Source organism: Girardinichthys multiradiatus, chromosome 1 (genome assembly GCF_021462225.1).
Source record: "Girardinichthys multiradiatus isolate DD_20200921_A chromosome 1, DD_fGirMul_XY1, whole genome shotgun sequence".
NCBI classification, from domain to species: domain Eukaryota; kingdom Metazoa; phylum Chordata; class Actinopteri; order Cyprinodontiformes; family Goodeidae; genus Girardinichthys; species Girardinichthys multiradiatus.
This window is the reverse complement of record NC_061794.1, coordinates 27,258,057-27,277,321: the sequence shown is the minus strand read 5'-3', so window position 1 is coordinate 27,277,321 and position 19,265 is coordinate 27,258,057.

The window sequence follows — 19,265 nt, the reverse complement described above, 5'->3', positions numbered from 1 at the left end:
GTCACATATACAGGTCCTTCTCAATAAATTAGCATATTGTGATAAAGTTCATTATTTTCTATAATGTCATGATGAAAATTTAACATTCATATATTTTAGATTCATTGCACACTAACTGAAATATTTCAGGTCCTTTATTGTCTTAATACGGATGATTGTGGCATACAGCTCATGAAAACCCAAAATTCCTATCTCACAAAATTAGCATATTTCATCCGACCAATAAAAGAAAAGTGTTTTTAATGCAAAAAAGTCAAGCTTCAAATAATCATGTACAGTTATGCACTCAATACTTGGTCGGGAATCCTTTTGCAGAAATGACTGCTTCAATGCGGCGTGGCATGGAGACAATCAGCCTGTGGCACTGCTGAGGTCTTATGGAGGCCCAGGATGCTTCGATAGCGGCCTTTAGCTCATCCAGAGTGTTGGGTCTTGAGTCTCTCAACGTTCTCTTCACAATATCCCACAGATTCTCTATGGGGTTCAGGTCAGGAGAGTTGGCAGGCCAATTGAGCACAGTGATACCATGGTCAGTAAACCATTTACCAGTGGTTTTGGCACTGTGAGCAGGTGCCAGGTCGTGCTGAAAAATGAAATCTTCATCTCCATAAAGCTTTTCAGCAGATGGAAGCATGAAGTGCTCCAAAATCTCCTGATAGCTAGCTGCATTGACCCTGCCCTTGATAAAACACAGTGGACCAACACCAGCAGCTGACACGGCACCCCAGACCATCACTGACTGTGGGTACTTGACACTGGACTTCTGGCATTTTGGCATTTCCTTCTCCCTAGTCTTCCTCCAGACTCTGGCACCTTGATTTCCGAATGACATGCAGAATTTGCTTTCATCCGAAAAAAGTACTTTGGACCACTGAGCAACAGTCCAGGGCTGCTTCTCTGTAGCCCAGGTCAGGCGCTTCTGCCGCTGTTTCTGGTTCAAAAGAGGCTTGACCTGGGGAATGCGGCACCTGTAGCCCATTTCCTGCACACGCCTGTGCACGGTGGCTCTGGATGTTTCTACTCCAGACTCAGTCCACTGCTTCCGCAGGTCCCCCAAGGTCTGGAATCGGCCCTTCTCCACAATCTTCCTCAGGGTCCGGTCACCTCTTCTCGTTGTGCAACGTTTTCTGCCACACTTTTTCCTTCCCACAGACTTCCCACTGAGGTGCCTTGATACAGCACTCTGGGAACAGCCTATTCGTTCAGAAATTTCTTTCTGTGTCTTACCCTCTTGCTTGAGGGTGTCAATAGTGGCCTTCTGGACAGCAGTCAGGTCGGCAGTCTTACCCATGATTGGGGTTTTGAGTGATGAACCAGGCTGGGAGTTTTAAAGGCCTCAGGAATCTTTTGCAGGTGTTTAGAGTTAACTCGTTGATTCAGATGATTAGGTTCATAGCTCGTTTAGAGACCCTTTTAATGATATGCTAATTTTGTGAAATAGGAATTTTGGGTTTTCATGAGCTGTATGCCAAAATCATCCGTATTAAAACAATAAAAGACCTGAAATATTTCAGTTAGTGTGCAATGAATCTAAAATATATGAATGTTAAATTTTCATCATGACATTATGGAAAATAATGAACTTTATCACAATATGCTAATATTTTGAGAAGGACCTGTACACTTACACCAAAGATCAATTTAGAATCTACATCCGCATTACTTTAAAAAGTAATTTATGCAGCCTGAAGAACAGATCTTAATGCAAAATCTTCAATGAACACTGAGCTTGGGATCAAGGTAAACTTGCTGTCCCAATCAAGCCAATATCCTGATTCTTAAAGTCATCCCCCCACTTCTCCTCCAGCTTTCTCCCGAGGATCCTATAATTTGTTAAACAAAATACATTGCTTAGCTTTAGCTTCCACCATCCATTATTGCTGTAGCTGGGCCTCAATGCTCTAATGCTAAAGAAAAAAGAACACGAGAGAGATGCCAAAAATGTCAATGAGAACGACAATATAAAATGTATGAGTATGAATTTATACTCGGTTCAAGAAGACTTTAATAAATATTTCACTCTGGAGTTGTGTTAGAGATGGCCTTGCTGTAAACTAGAAATGTCATGCATTCAGGGGCCTGGGACATTTTTACTACTATACACATCATTATGTGGCCTCTTTTAATGATAAACAATTTTTAAAAGACTGAGTAAGAATTTCTTCCTATTTGATTGCGCCAAAAAACCAACCTGGAACCATTAAAGTGATTACATATAAAAGCTTTGAAGAACACTTGCAGGGGCAGCATTTATGAGTTCCAGCCTCACTCTCAAAATCTCGTCAGAAAAAGATGAGTCTTTACAACAGAAATATATAAAGCAGAGGTGTGGACTCGAGTCATATGATGAATCGAATCAGAGTCGAGTCACAAATTGAATGAGTTTAGACTCAAATTGATGAAACTGTAAGTGACTTTGGATTTACTTGGACTTTTAAACAAATGACTGGTGATGTCATGTCGACTTGACTCCTTTGACTTGAAAAGGCTTAATATCCTACACCAAAAATATGCTTGTCACAAGCCACTCATTTTGACACAATGCGTCAAATGGTGGGGGGCCACTGCTTTTCCTTCTCATCCTACAATTTTAGCATGACCCCAATGGTTTATTTATTGTTTCAGAACTACAATGCCTGCATTGCTTTATTGCTATAGTTATGTTTAATGCCACTATTATGCAAAAACATTTTTTATTTATTTTTTCAGTTACAAATTTGTAAGATGCAAATTTCCTATTTAAATAAAATACATTTTATTCAGATGGCCTTCTGTATTTTACCATGTGTGATTTATGCATTTGTTGAATCAGTTAAAGGTATATTTATTCATTTTAAGCCAGTTTTTAGAAAATTCTCATAAACCCCAAATCTAACACAAATATTTTTTGTGTTCCCTAATTTAGTAACGAAGCATGAAAAGTCACAGATTCCAATGTGTACATTGCAAGTTTCTGTGGTTGAGCCTGAACCATATAATATTGTAAAATGTTTATACTGTTGCAGTTGGTTAAAATGGAAATAATTGTTATTTTGTATAGAAATTCAGTGTCAGGAACGTGGCTGTTGGAATGGACCCAAATGCAGACAGGCAGGACCAGATTGGTGAAAAAAAAAAAAGATTTAATAAAAACAAAACAACTTTACAGCAGGCTGGATTAGGCAGATGCAGACATGGACAGGTTTGGCTTGGCATGGACAGACAGTTGAGGACAACAGTCTTGGCATGGACAGAGCAGAATAAACCAGCAAGGAGTAAACAGAACAGAGGAGTATATATGGGGCATGGCACAGGTGAAGCAAGCAGACTGACAGACAAAGTGCAGGTGACTGAATGTAACTGATTGCGGTGGCAGAGGCAGAGAGAGAAAACAAAACATGATTGGTCTAAGCAAAGAAACAATGACAATGAAGCCAGAGGATAAATTTTAAAGTAACAAAACTAGAATGCACCATAATCAGAACAAGAAACTAAACCCAAAGGAAATGAACTAAAGCACCACATTGAAAACATAAGCAATCATGAACAAGGTCCAAAACAAAAGTCAAACACCTTAAAATCACGACATTCATTTTTATTTTATTTTTTATTTTGAATCAGTTTGCTCATTATTTTCTAAATCAGCTGAATCTTTTGCTTGTAACATGAGAACTGATTTTTAGATGATTTTGTAGTTCACATACTCATGCTGGTTGTCTGGCAACAAAAACACCTTATTAAAAAAATTCAGAGTTATTATTACTTTGATTGAATGACATATTTGCTCAAATGCCTTGCTTGAGATTTGAAATTAAAAGTTTAGAACTTCAACACAACTTGAGCCTTTACATGGGAATTGACTCAAGACGTAGGTGGAAGAATCTGAGACCTACTTGTGACTTGAAAAACAATGGCCTGGTCCCATCCCATATAATGCACATTAAAGCTAAAAATAAGTGTTGTATGTATGGTTAAGAAAAACTGCAGAAGAACAGATAAAACAAGGGCGTACGACCCAATTATCGGTAGAAAAAAAGCAATGCCCTAAAAACTTTGTTTACTTATGAATTTCTTCCATTTTTGCTGTTTTGTCAGACTTAAAGGTTTACGACTGAAAACGGCAAAGATATCCTGTGTAATTACAAACAACTATTTTCAAATGATAATTTCATTTATTAAAAGATAAAGCCATCCAAACCAACTTAGTCCAATGTGAAAATATAACCTCCTCTTTGTTAAATCATGACTTAACTGTGTTTAACCATATTTTATGGTTCCATTTTAGGTTCCATTTAAGTCACGCAAAGGCCTGATTATTGACTTTGCACCTTTAGTAAATCAATTAAATAGAACCTGTCTGACAACATGAAGTAGGCTTATCTAAAGAAGATTAATAACAAACTAGAAACCTGCAAGCAGCTTTGAAGGCCCTCGCACCCCTCAGCGCAAATCGGGCTGTTGAGCGACCGCAGGAGCCTGGCATCGCCTCATACACGCCACCGACGATGACACCGCTTCACTTCAACACGTCATCACTAAGTGGTACTGTGAGCAACATGTCATACGATGCAGAGTTTGGGTCTGGCAAAAAGCATTCAAAATTTTGAGTAAATCGGACCTTCCAGAAGGACACTGCGGTCGCTTGTTTGTTTGTGGGCGGGGCTAAAACAACATCATCAATTGACTGTGTCAAAATGTCCATCATTAACTCATGATCATGTATACTACATTTCAGGTGGATCCGATGATGTATGAGGGAGATATAGCCCTTGAAGTGTCCTAGGGGGCGCTATTGATCCAAATTTAAATGTAATCCAATAGAGCAGTTTGGGGGCTGACAAAGATCAAGCATATTCAGTTTGGAGTGAATGGGACCATGCATGTGTAATTTAGAGGCAAACGTGTGGCCATGGCGTGACATCAGAATACGCCACGCCATCATATTCACACCCTCCAGCTAAAGCAGTAAGTACTGTCGACTGTCTAAGAGCATCATGTTATCTGTTACTTGGGACAGTTTCACATTGATTAGGTGAAGAACATCAAACATTGACTCTGTAAAGGAAAACGTGATACTTCCTGTTCACAGGGGGCGGGGCTTCGATGATGTCAGAATGTGATGAGTGAATATTGTTCAGGCGTAGAGGCAGATCAATCCCAGAAAGTTTCATGTGTCTGTGACTTTCCTTGTAGGAGCTATATCAATTTAGTGTTTTATGGCGAGAAGTCATATTTAGAGGCGTGGCCACGCCCACACGCTTTCATGTATCAAAAAGCTTTTGATAACTTTTGATCCCCAATGCCTTAAGAGTATACTGAGTGATTTTCAAGTCTCTAAGTCAAAAGCTGTAGGAGGAGTTTGCTCAGATATGCAGGCCAGAAACGCCCAAAACAGGGTCAAAAAGGCAACTTCAATCCGAAATGGCCGACTTCCTGTTGGGTTTGGACCAATGCTCCAAGAGAGTTTTTTGACCAAATTTCAGATTCCTCGGTCAAAGCATGGCTTGGGGCTGATTTTTTGAAATCTTCTTGGGGGCGATGTGGACGAATTAGGCCACGCCTACCAAATATGTAATCAGATTTCTGTTGGGGACTGGACAAGGTTAAATCACATTGAATTTGGTGCAGATGAGATGATGTATGTGGAAATTAGAGAGAACATATGGCTATGGCGTGACGTCTGAGTTTGCTGCGCCGCCATGGCCACGCCCTTTTATGAAAAGTCACTGTGCTTCAATCGAAGTTAGACCCACTAGTTATCTGTCTTGTGACACAGTTTGAAGTTGATTGGGTCAATAGGGTCAGAGAGGCACCTTTCCAAGTGAAAAAAGTGACTTCCTGTTCTGAGGGGGCGTGGCTTTGATGATGTCAGCATATGACCCCAGAGGATTGTCGCGAACCCGATGGCCCTCCTTCATGCCAGTTTTGGTGTGACTTGGAATTTATTTGGGAAAGTTATTGCAATTTTTCACTTTTGGCGCGAACGCCAAGTTCGTGCCCCTGCCACGCCCCCTAAACATGGCCAAAAACTCACGATTTTGATAACTTTTAATCCCCCATGCCTTAACTGCATATTGACCAAATATGAAGCCGATAGCTGAAAATCCCTAGGAGGAGTTCGTTAAAGTTCGAGGTGAGTAAAAGTGAAAAACGGGAAAAAATCGGCCTTTGACCCAAAATGGCCGACTTCCTGTGCATTTTAGGGAATACCCCCAAGAGACTTTTTTTCTTGGTTTGAGGAGTTCTAGCATTGTGCCAAATTTCAGATCTGTACGACTTACGGTTTGGCCTATCTCACGTTTGGGGGCGTGGCTAAGTGGTTTGGCCACGCCCACTGACGACGACATTAAAGAACAAAAATTTCACGCGGGGGACAATTTTGGGTAAAATTTGGTGAGTTTTGGGATATGGAAAAGTCCCCATATTGCGCCGCCAAAAGTCCCCAGAAGAATAATAATAAGAATTCGAGCGATTACAATAGGCCTTCGCAGCTGCTTTGCTGCTCGGGAATTCGAGCGATTACAATAGGCCTTCGCAGCTGCTTTGCTGCTCGGGCCTAATGAGAGGCACAGAAAATGGCTTCTCATAGACTGGACAAGGTTACAAAGCCATTTAGGAAATTTAGGAAACAAAGAGCTGTCGCACATTTGCTAACACACATATTGATCATCCTAAAGACTTCTGAGAAAATATTCTGTGGACTGATAAAACAATGGAAGAACTTATTTAGATGTTACATATAAAACTAGATCACCTGGGGCTGCTTTGCTGTGTCAAAATCAGGATCACATTTATAATGAAACACAATTGTGTTCTCCACCAAAAACAATTCGAAAGGACAATGTGTAGCCCTCAATTTGTGATCTTAAGCTAATGTGCATTTGGATTGTGCTGCAGGACAACAAAGCATATCAGCAAGTTTATCTCTATACCTAAACAAAAACACACACCTACAAGTGGCCTAGTCAAAGATCAGAGTTCAGTTCATTTGGGATGATTTTGCATGATTTTAACTTGGCTGTTAATGCTGGAAAATCCACAAATATGATAGACTTGAAACAACTCTACAAAGAATAGTGTCTGTATCCACAGCAACTCTTTGACAGGTTTACTTATTTACTGAATAGTGAAATCATTTGAAAACGGCTTCATAATTCATTTGGATTTTGGGGAGAGACAACTTCTTTCAGACAAGATGAGGGAGTCTCAAAGCAAGTAACTAAATGGTTGTTGCTTTGAATATGTTGGTTAACTTGTTGTTGAAGAATTTGCCCATAAGCAACATTTGCGAAATTGCTACAAAGTTGAATTTATTTTTTATTTTTGCTGCTGCCAGAGGCTGGAATCCTATTTTAAAGTTTTTTTAATTTTTAAAAATATATTGTAAATTTACTCATCTTGTTTTGACACACAGTGCTGGGAAAATTATAACATTTTTAAATATGGACTAACTTTGTTTGTAATTAATTTGTAAATGTTCAGTTGAGAAGAGCTGCACACAAAGGCCATGCACTCAGACAGCACAGCTGAGCAAGAGTGACTCTAATAGGTGGTAATTGCCATGTTTCCCGTTTATTTTTAATGCTGTCAGGGTTATTACAAGAGAGCCATTCAGGCCAGTGGTTTTAGGTTGCCAGTGTATGTCTTTTTGTTCAGAGGAGTGTGACCAGTAGCAGTGACATCTGCTGAATAAAATATCATCTACATATGGATACACAGGCCTTGCTTGCACCTAATGAACCAAAGAACCGCAAAAGCAACACAAAATTCAAAGACGGTATAGTCAAAGTTCATTAGCCACATTTGTTATTATCCAGTGAGCTATTTTTACTGATGTTCATTCAAACAGGGAGGTGTATGTCCTCGAAGCATACACACACATAGACATGAGCACTTTGGCACATACTAAATAAAAGATTGGACCTTAGTAAACCAATCCTGCCCACATATGCTAAGCACAGCATCGGCTTCCACGCCGTATTGTACCACTGTATGACATTCTACAGGATAGAGTTTCAATTTGCAAACCATAACATGGGTCAGAGTTGAGTGAAGTGGCGTTAGACTAGGAGACTATTGTTTTTTTCAGCTAATCAAAATCACATGCTTTTTAGCAGCAACAGAAAGTTTGGCCAACTATTTTGTTGTTTACTGAAAAAAAAGTATTACACGTAGAGATAGAAAGCATGGGGAAAATGCTGTCTTTTGATTTGCCAGGTGATGTATTCAGTTGCATAAGAGCTTGGAGGGGACACTATGCACAACTGGTCCATTCTGGAGGAACATGGCTGAACACAAGGGAAGAGAGTGAGACCTAAACAGCCAGAATTCAAAACGAGCACCAGACATATTGACAAATTAGGGGATGTGTTTTTGTAAAGCAACACTGGCTCATTTAATGCGGCTCATTACTTTTAACTGCATGGATAAACATTTTACAAGGCTGGATTATGTTGAAAAACTCAAAGATAAGTCTGTTTGAGTATAATGCTCATGACACTTTCATTAACCCTCGCAATAATTAGTACCTGATGTGACTAATGTTTATGGTGCTATATTCTAATCTTACTCCTTGACTAGAAGAACAGTATTCTAATATTTCATGCTGGCTTATATGATTTTAATAATGTACCTCTTTATCCATAATCATTTCGTCATCAAGTTATTTTCTAATCCAGTTGAGGACTAGGCCTTTTTAAGAAATTGTCCAAGAAATACTTGGACTGTGGAAATGACGTGTGCCAACATAATTCATTGAATTAGTAGTGTTCTAGTCGCTTCGTGGGAGAACAAGTTAATTTTAACAGCAGTTTGTTTCCACTGTGGGAGCCAAAGGAAAAGGCTGACTGCTGTTCATAATGAGATACAGCATGTTTCATTAATTCACTCCATAAAGGAAAGGGGAGACCACCACTGATCTAAACTTTCTGTTTTATGTGAATAAGCCAGTCTCTTAAAACTGAATTTCTCATTAGGTTGTCCTTGGGCTTGCTTAGTTACATTCCAGATCTCCCTGTGGAGAATCATCCAAATTAATGTGCTTTAAAAGCTGAATCAGAGAGAGGCAGAACCATTCATACTGATTCCTATGGCCATTTTAGAATATCCAGTAATACCAACATGCATGTACTGTATATACTGGAGCACATAGTGCACCCAAAATCTTAGATCAGAGATTTAATGATGATTTCATTGCTGTTAAAGGGTTCGTTCAGATTTTTGAAGAGAGGTTCTGTGAAGATATTATTGGTGATCGCTCACTTTTCTGTAGTAGAAAGACATCACATCACTGTTTGCAGGTTAGACGTGCACTGTCTGTCTTTTTCCTTAAGCTGTTCAAAACAACTCAAACAGAAAATGTAAATACCTGTGGAATATAGTGCAATGTTAGCAAATATTAATAGTCCACAACTGCACAACAGAAATTTTGTTCTGTTTTTTTTGCTGAACGATGTTTGTGTTTAAATATGGAGTTACTATGGATCACCTGAAAGTAAGCCTCTTAGGACAATTGTCAAACAAGTACGAGACCTGGAAAGGATAGGTATATAACATCTTTTCACAAATTACTCTAAATCCAAACTTTTACCCTGATCTTAGAAAAGCTATAGTGGGCTAATGAGTCTCAGCTCAATGAAGGTAAATCCACGCGGAACCATGAATGTTGTTTAGCTCAGGCAAACAACACAAAATGCAAAAATATCAGCAAGCATAACCATTTTTAGTTAGAGTTATTTTGACTAGCTGTTAGCTTTCCACTCTTACATTACTTACATTTCAACAACTACATGGTGATATGATATATTTCTAATACAGGTAGAGGAACTACTTGCCATAATAAGTTCTCAGATATAAAAAAAAAACAAAAAGCAAAATAACCCTTTGTCATTTGTAGACATTTAAGGGTGACAAACATTTGTAGCTCAGATCCACAAATCTCCTCAGAGACCAAAGAGAACTAAATAAGGCAGAAATGTGCAATTTATTGGTGTTGGACTCCACTGGACACAAACTTGTGTGATATAATCTGGTAAGCATAGGAATATGTAAGCAGCAGTTTATTTAAGTCCTTTAAACTGCATGGTAGATCCTGCAGGGATTGGACTTGTTTGTCCAGCAAAACCCATAGATGCTCAATGGGATTGAGAGCTGCAAATTTTGGAGGCCAAGTCAACACCTCAAACACCTTTTTTTTAATTTCTGGCAGGACGCATTGCTCTGCTGAAAGAGACTGCAGCCATAAGGGAATATCATTTTCATGAAAGATAGTACCTGGGTAGTTAATACATATCAATGAAACATCTGACATGAACAAAGGTTGGGATAAACTGTGTTTTCTGAAACCTGTCTAGAAGAACCACCAATAACTTTGTTAATTTAAGTTAAAAAAGGCTCATATGCTGGATTGAACCACACACGTTAGCCTTTGCTCTACACATACATCAATGAGTATTGGCCGCCCATGACCCTGTCATCAGTTCACCACTTCTCTGTTCTTGCTCCACTATTTATACTAATCACTTTAGAGTGGGAACACTCGTACTGCAGTTTTGGAGATGCTCTGATGCATTTGTCTAACCATCACAAGTTGGCCCTTCTTCCACTTGCCCAATTGTCCTGCTTCTAACACATCAACTATGAGAACGAAATGTTCAGCGGCTAATTTACCGCACCCACTAAGAGGTGGAATGATGAAGAGATAATCAGTTATTCACTTGACCGGTCAGTGTTCAGAATCTTAAGCCTGATTTGTGTCAGTCATCTCAGTATCAATGTACGTATTAAGACAAATCACAAAGGGATGCTAGTATACAATATTTGACGGGGTAACAGTTTGGATTCCATACATACAAACTCTGCATGCCAATAATCACTTAGGCAAATTGAATGGACTTTCTCTTTTGTTTTCATTTTTTGTATCTACACCTGAGATCTGAGATCTAGATCTGGCTAAGATGTTATAGCTCAATGGGAGTAGTGCTACCTTAACAGAGAAAAAAAGATAGTAGTAAAAAATATTTGGGTTAGTTGCAATCTATATCGTAACATAACAATATTATCTCAATTTCATGTTTTGTTATATTCTATGGTCATGGAAGTGGCTTAACTCCTTAAAAGAGCATTTAGGCCAAGGTTTATTGGAGCGGTTGGTTTAGCTCTTTAAGTTTGCTTTATAGGGTAGAGGAACACAGGTTTATGTTTTGTTTATAAATTAGAGGAAAGCTAGAGAGAGTGGTTTCATTTAAAGGGTCTCTGAAATAAATAATTTATCTGTGTCTTGCCGAAACAAACGCATTGACATTTAGGCGTTTGGTAGTTTTGCTGCTATGATAGTACCCTCAATAATTCCAGCCTTTTAATGCCAGTGCCTGAAAAATGAGCTCAGATATTTGCAGCAAAAGTAAGTCACTGTAAATGATTTATGATTGCAGCATTAACTGAGTTCATGGATCACCATCATCTGTTCACATGTATGTTACATTGGCCTTGACTGCCTTGCTCTAGCAGTCACAGCCAAGATAGTTTAATGTCGCTCATGAAGTCCTCAGAGCAAAACAGTCATGCTCTGGCTTCCAGCTGCCTAAAGGGTGATATGGCTTCAGTTTGAACAGTAAAAATTCCTGGCATTACTTTAGAAAACTATTAGGCCTCTAAAGTCAGTGTTTATAGCACATTGGACCTTAGCTTAGTGTGACTTTAGAATTGCAGGAAAACATTTTTTACATGTGAAGAGAATTGTCTGAGAAATGTACAGAATAGGCTAAAATAAAGCAAAATCTTTTATTTCACCTGATTGGCACATTCCATGTTAGCACCTGTAGCTTTAGCACCAGTACCACCAGCCATAACATAACCTAAGCAAATGCAAACTTTAAAGAGATTCTGCTACTTTAGGAGTCCAGGAGATGCCCCTTTTCCATTCTTCAGACAATAGTCAGCCCCACCCTTTGAGTATATTTTTGTTCAATCAAACAATGTTGACTTTCATCTAAACAATGTGAAAATGTGGTTAAAAAGTGAATGGTGAAAAGACTACACACATAAAGACATCTACTGATGTGTAAAAATGGCTTAAAGGTGTTAGGGGTGGTTCAAATGGGCCAATCAAGGCTGACTTTCGACATCTTTTTTAGACCAAATTTCAACAGGACCTACTCCATAAAACAGTTATAATTTCATCATATCTTTGTAGGCTAAATAAAGACAAGGACTGGCCAAGTTTAATAGCCATAACAAAAGAGGCCTGTTGATTTCCAGCATTTGGAGGATAGTTAGGTCCAGTACCTGCATTCAGCCAAGCTTATGGCCAGTCTTGGGTTGCCCACTGAATGTGACAAAATTTGCTTTCCCAAACAAAGGTAATACAGGTCCTTCTCAAAATATTAGCATATTGTGATAAAGTTCATTATTTTCCATAATGTCATGATGAAAATTTAACATTCATATATTTTAGATTCATTGCACACTAACTGAAATATTTCAGGTCTTTTATTGTCTTAATACGGATGATTGTGGCATACAGCTCATGAAAACCCAAAATTCCTATCTCACAAAATTAGCATATTTCATCCGACCAATAAAAGAAAAGTGTTTTTAATGCAAAAAACGTCAACCTTCAAATAATCATGTACAGTTATGCACTCAATACTTGGTCGGGAATCCTTTTGCAGAAATGACTGCTTCAATGCGGCGTGGCATGGAGGCAATCAGCCTGTGGCACTGCTGAGGTCTTATGGAGGCTCAGGATGCTTCGATAGCGGCCTTTAGCTCATCCAGAGTGTTGGGTCTTGAGTCTCTCAACGTTTTCTTCACAATATCCCACAGATTCTCTATGGGGTTCAGGTCAGGAGAGTTGGCAGGCCAATTGAGCACAGTGATACCATGGTCAGTAAACCATTTACCAGTGGTTTTGGCACTGTGAGCAGGTGCCAGGTCGTGCTGAGACTTCCCACTGAGGTGCCTTGATACAGCACTCTGGGAACAGCCTATTCGTTCAGAAATGTCTTTCTGTGTCTTACCCTCTTGCTTGAGGGTGTCAATAGTGGCCTTCTGGACAGCAGTCAGGTCGGCAGTCTTACCCATGATTGGGGTTTTGAGTGATGAACCAGGCTGGGAGTTTTAAAGGCCTCAGGAATCTTTTGCAGGTGTTTAGAGTTAACTCGTTGATTCAGATGATTAGGTTCATAGCTTGTTTAGAGACCCTTTTAATGATATGCTAATTTTGTGAGATAGGAATTTTGGGTTTTCATGAGCTGTATGCCAAAATCATCCGTATTAAGACAATAAAAGACCTGAAATATTTCAGTTAGTGTGCAATGAATCTAAAATATATGAATGTTAAATTTTCATCATGACATTATGGAAAATAATGTCATGATGAAATATTAGCACAATATGCTAATATGCACAATATGCTAATATTTTGAGAAGGACCTGTATGTCACGAGGATTTGAGGCAAAGAAGACTCCAGATTCCACATGAACCTAAATCCAGTGGGTACCTCTGATGATACTAGACCTCTGGAAGGGACTTGAAAAAAGAGGAACACGAAGACAGAAGTGAGGAAGATGGTTCCTCAACTCATCTAATTCAAACACAGCATTCACTGCTGTCTATCTCTCCTCATGCCCACACCTTCTCACCTCACCCTTTTTACCCAGGGCACAGATCAAGTGTCCCCCTTTGAAATTTAAGATTGGATCAAACAGAGAGGGGCTTTTCATATTGCAGCCCCACATCAACCAGAACTCTAATAGAGAGATGCATTGGAAAAATAAGGGAACCAGGAACAAACAATTACCAACTTTGCAGAGGCAAAATGGCATATGTTCTTCGTGTCAACATATATTTGACCCTCAGACCTTTTAAACGTTTTTTTTTTTAAATTTGACTTTTTCCAAATACATTGAAAATGCACAACATATTAAATTTTTTTTTTTTTGAGAAACTGAAAAGTCCAAATCTCTCCACAGTAAAATACGTTTTGTTTTTGCAAAGTAAATTGATAATAAATGTATTCCTTTAAAGCAAACTGAGGCTTTGATCGCAACCCCGAAATAGCTTTTGCCCTCCCAGCAGCCATTTAACTCATATATTTGGATGAAATTACATAAATACAGGCCAGCAGGGCTCTATAAGTGGTATGGCAAGTGGCCCAATTACTGTATGGTTATATACTGAAATGCAAGTTCTTTTTGCTCCTTCTCCCAATAATTGTTTTCAGATTTGACATTTGGGGCTCTTTAAAATGTTTCTGCTTCGTTAACAGTTTTGATTATTTGAGATGTAATCAAATCATTACTTTCTGGTCAGTAAAGGTCAGTTTTTACAGTTTATATTACCACACTGGAAGAATTAGGTATTATAAGCGTACTATATTGCACATGACGAAATAATTGTTCCATACAGTTACAATGTGTGCATCTAATTATCTGTATTAGGGTTATGTACCGCAGTAGGAGAAAAATGTGATTGGTGTGCATGTTTTTTTCATTTGTTTTTGAATGTTAATATATATTTTTGCTTTAATTGTGCAACTATTTCAAAACCTAACCCTAATTCTCCTTTAACTTTAGGATGAATATATTTCTTTTAAATTCAAAATGAATTTGAATAGTCATCAAAGATATGTACTTCTTTACTGTGAAGTTGAGAGAAACAATTTATGACAAATTATAGTTATCTTACAGCTATAAATAAATATGTTCTACACAGTTTGTCTCTAAGAAATTTAATATGTGTTTGGATATTTATTATTGCAGAGTTAAATTTATTTGTTAAACAGATTATTAAAATTTGACTGTTTCTGATTCAGTTTGAAAACACATGGTATATACTGTATTTTAAAAGAAATTTAAACAAAGCAAAAAAAAAATGTATTTACCTTTAAAAAGCTTAACTGTCCAAGGACCTTGAAAATATCCTTGCACACATTTGAAAGGATTCAAAACAGCTCTCTCTTTCACTACTTTCTCATATCTGAATCTTCATAATGCATGTGTCACGGTTTACTTGATATTGGACCACAGAATGCAGACGAGCAGGCAGCGTGATGGTAAGTAAAAAAAGAAGGCTTAATTATGAAAACACACACTCAGCAGGAGGCAGGAACAAAACAAACGGGCAGGCAAGACTGGCATGGAATGATCAAAAAGACAAGTCTTGGTTTGAGAACTAGACATGAGCATGAGAACAAGACATGAGCATGAGAGCAAGACATGAGCATGAGAGATGTTTCCGCGACGACTAACAGAACAGGTGTGAATATATGGCGTCAAAACCAGGCGGAGCAAGGAGACAGATTAACTTGAAGCAGGTGAACCGAATAAACTTCATTAACAGAACAAAACGTGACTGGAGCAAAACAGAGACTCTTGAGCACAAACTATAAAAACATGAAGCAAAAGCATAACCAGGTCCGAAAACCAAACTTGATAAAACATGAACAAGACGACAAAACAAAAGTATGACCAGGAAAATAAACAGAAACATGATTCAAAACTTGAACAGTAAAAAACATAAGGAAAAACCCCGAAACCAAAAACCAAACAACCCCAAATCATGACAGCATAAATATTTTTATGACTGTGACATCTTATACTCAAAAAAGCCTTGTATGAAAATCATTATACATGTAAAGCATTTTTTGCATGAATCATTTTAAAAATAGTGTGATTATTTAAAAATAAATTAACATTTTTTTAAATATTCATAATTATTTTAACTTTTACTGGTGACTAATGTGCTAAGATCAATATCTAATGTCTGTAACCTTGACGGAGTCCCAGACAGCAGTTTGTATACTTGCCTGTTCTCTTTTGGAGTTTAAAAGCATGTGGCAAGATAAAACAGCTGTCTAGCATAATGTGGCCAGCGTTTCCCAATGTCCACTTCAGATTTGTTGATCAGCACCTCATAACAACTCTTTCCCTACAAGCTGCTGGATCCTGGTGCAACTGAGTGCTGAGACTCAGAGTCCAGCTGAGTCAGAACCAAGCCTGATTAGCGATAGCGATAAATAGTTTTGCCTGAACCAAGAAATTGCTTACTTGCAACAGTTTTTTATTTTCCTTTTTTTTGTTTATGCACTTTTATTTATGATTGTTTCCACGATTTTCTACCTCGGCAGTATTTTGTTTTTTCTTATTCTTCAGTAAAGTTATTTACCATTAATCTCTGACCTCTGTAAGTGCTGCAATAAACACATTTTTCCAGACCAAACCGTAACTTCTTGGACTTACTCTGCTGAGTTTAATGTACAGTATGCTAGTGTGCTAACAGCTCCAACATGAGAACTAACATATGTGATTGTGTGGAGATTTGACAGATACGTTTCCGAAAGCAATGATGTGAGCAGATTTTTATTTTTCACCATGTAATGATTTTGCAGATACACATACAGTCTTCTGAGGAGTATGTTGACGAGTTACCAAAAGAGCTTGGTGTTATTTTTTTCTTTTTCCGTGGTCTCATTCACACTGCTTTTTTAGCTTGATCTATTGTAGTCTTTTTTTGGGGGGGACAAAAGTAGCTACCAAAAAAACGTTTATGTTTTGATGTTGAAATAAAGTTGTTTTTTTTTTGCTGCAATGTTCTCTCATTGTCAAAATAGCTCCTGAACCATTTTTTCAAACAAGTAGGGCACAATTTAAGCTTTCAGACCATGTATAAACACATCCACATAAGTCCAGACCAAAATGGTGGTTCGACCTGCAAACAGAGTGCAAAGTTGTGGACAAGTTCTCAAATTTCCCAAATGCTTACATTCCACTTGGTAGCTGTTCCTGCACCAGTCTCTATGCATGTCTCTTGGGTTTACAAAGTGAGACTTCTTCTTCACGGTAATGTAAAGGTGATGTTCAAAGGCCTTTCAGCTACATACACAGAGAACAATCAATGGTATTTATATTGGAAAAAAAAAAAATCTTACAAAGCTCCAACACTGAAGGAGTGCACTGAGGTGGAATATTTTAATACTGGAAAGAGACTGCAAAGTTCTCATGACTGTACTATTAATGATAAAATTAAGCTTTTTAAGCACCTTCTGTTTCCCTTCCTATAAAGCCAACTTCCTACAGTCCACAAATATGTTGGCTATTGATGACAGCTCTGAAATTTGGTTTGTGTTTACACATAATGAGTACACATGCATCGCACTAAATCTTTCCTCACCTAGCCATTAATGAAGGTTGTTTCCACTGTTGCTTTTCAGTTTGTCAAATGAGCCACATTTTTCTGTTTGCACTATGGGTGCGTTGCTTGACTATTAGATTGGAGGGGTACGTATCAGCTCTGTTTTACAGTGCCAATGCCCACAATGAGGTGTCAGTACACATATGATTAAAAAAATGTATTTATTAGCTGCAAGTTTGTATTCGTTCTGTTTAACCAGAGTTAATTAGATTTTTAGGTATGAGCATCAGTAAATATACTGTATTTCTATGTTGAGTTTATATAAGCTTTTAGTGGCAAAAAAACAACAACATAGTTTTAGTCATGTTGCCTAATCCCCAATAAAAATAAAGCAGTAACAAATATGCTTTAGCAGGCAACAAGTTATTCGGTCCAAAATGAAAAGGGTTCAATTACTGGTCTACATAAAAAAGATAAAAAAGAAAAAGTTAAAGTAAAAAAAAAAAGAGTGGGAAAAGGGTGTTATAGCATACACTTCCTAAAACTATCAAAGCTTATGTTCCCCTAACTAAATTTGAATCTTTTGCTCCTAAATAGCGTATCATGACAGGTCAAGGATATGGTGAAAAGTTTCTACTGAGCAAAAACTGTGTCCCTGAGTAGTTTCTCATAAGAACAGGAATAAATCTGATTAAATATGTGTAAATTAAGTCTGCTTGTTAGCCACTGTTTAACATTATATTTAAATGTCATGCTGCTCAAAGTTATAAAATTAAATATTGTTTGGTTATTGCCTTTCACATAAGGAAGACTCAGACTCAGCTCCTGTGTCATTTGCCGCCCCCAGGTGGCCAATTATTATATTCTACAAAGAAAACCAACTACTGGCAATGAAACCTACTTCATCATCTGCAAGAACAGCTCATTTCAAATCAATATAAGAGTTTGATGTATCAAACAATAACTGTGTACAGTTATTAAATCCGCTTTTCACCTCTACTCCCTTTGCTGTTTGAGACTGATGGTTGTTCAGCGTTGTCTAGATCAAGCTATCCTATCTTCATTAAGGCCCACCATCCCCTCTCTGCTCTCTTGGCCCCCTGGGTCTCTTGGGCCCAGGCATGGTGCACTTCTAATGGGCAACTCTGGAAACTCAAACCCTCATTACCTCCTTCATTACTCCCTGTTGCACAATGGAGACCTGTTCCCTGGCTTTGACTCCTTATCCACACTAAAGACACACACACATTCATTTGAACACACACATACAACTAAAATGCACCTCATGCTCCCGTCTGGCTCTCTCTTGATTCCTTTTCACCCTTTCTCACTGGTTGAAGGCTCTGGTGATCGGGTGTCCACGGCTTTTTGTCTGTTCTTTTGTATGGCTGAACAAAGACAGTCTGTTTCTACATTTCTTCTGTTTTCTTTTGTCTTTTTTTTCTTTAAATTTACTCCGTCCTCACTATGCTTCCTTCATTGACAACTTCAAGGTTGGAATTTACCTTTTTTACTGAACAATTTTAAATGATTCTTTTTCAGTTTATGATTCTGGGTGGTTACAGGATTCAAATTTGAGAACTTTGTTTTCAATCAAACTTTTGTTCAGTTTCATATACTGACCACTGGAGAGCAGCAGTCAGCTGGTAAACCTCAATGGGACAATTATGATTGAAACAAAAGTCAGGAAAAAATCCATCTGATTGTTAGTGTGAAGTATTTTATAAACCTTAAAATCTAACCCCACAAACCTTAATGATCATAATTACCAAGAGCCATCTGATTTAGTGGCAGAATTTACTGTACAGTAAAAATGCATTTACTCTTGATTTCTTCCGTTTTGTCAAACCTAAATGTTCCAGATCATCTTTCGAATGTTAATATCAGACAATAATAACCCGATTAAATACAAAATGCTGTTCTGAAATTATTATTTTATTTGTTAAAAGGAAAAAAAAGCTATCCAAATAAACCAGGCCCGGGTCCAAACTATTGCACCTTTTCAAAAAACAAAATCTTATTTACAATATGGTGGTGGCAGGGTGATGATCAGAGTCTGCCTTGCTGTTTCAGGACCTGGATAAGTTGTCTTACTTGATGGAGCTGTGAATTCAGCTCTCTAACTGTCAGTCCTGAAGGAGAACGTGTGGTC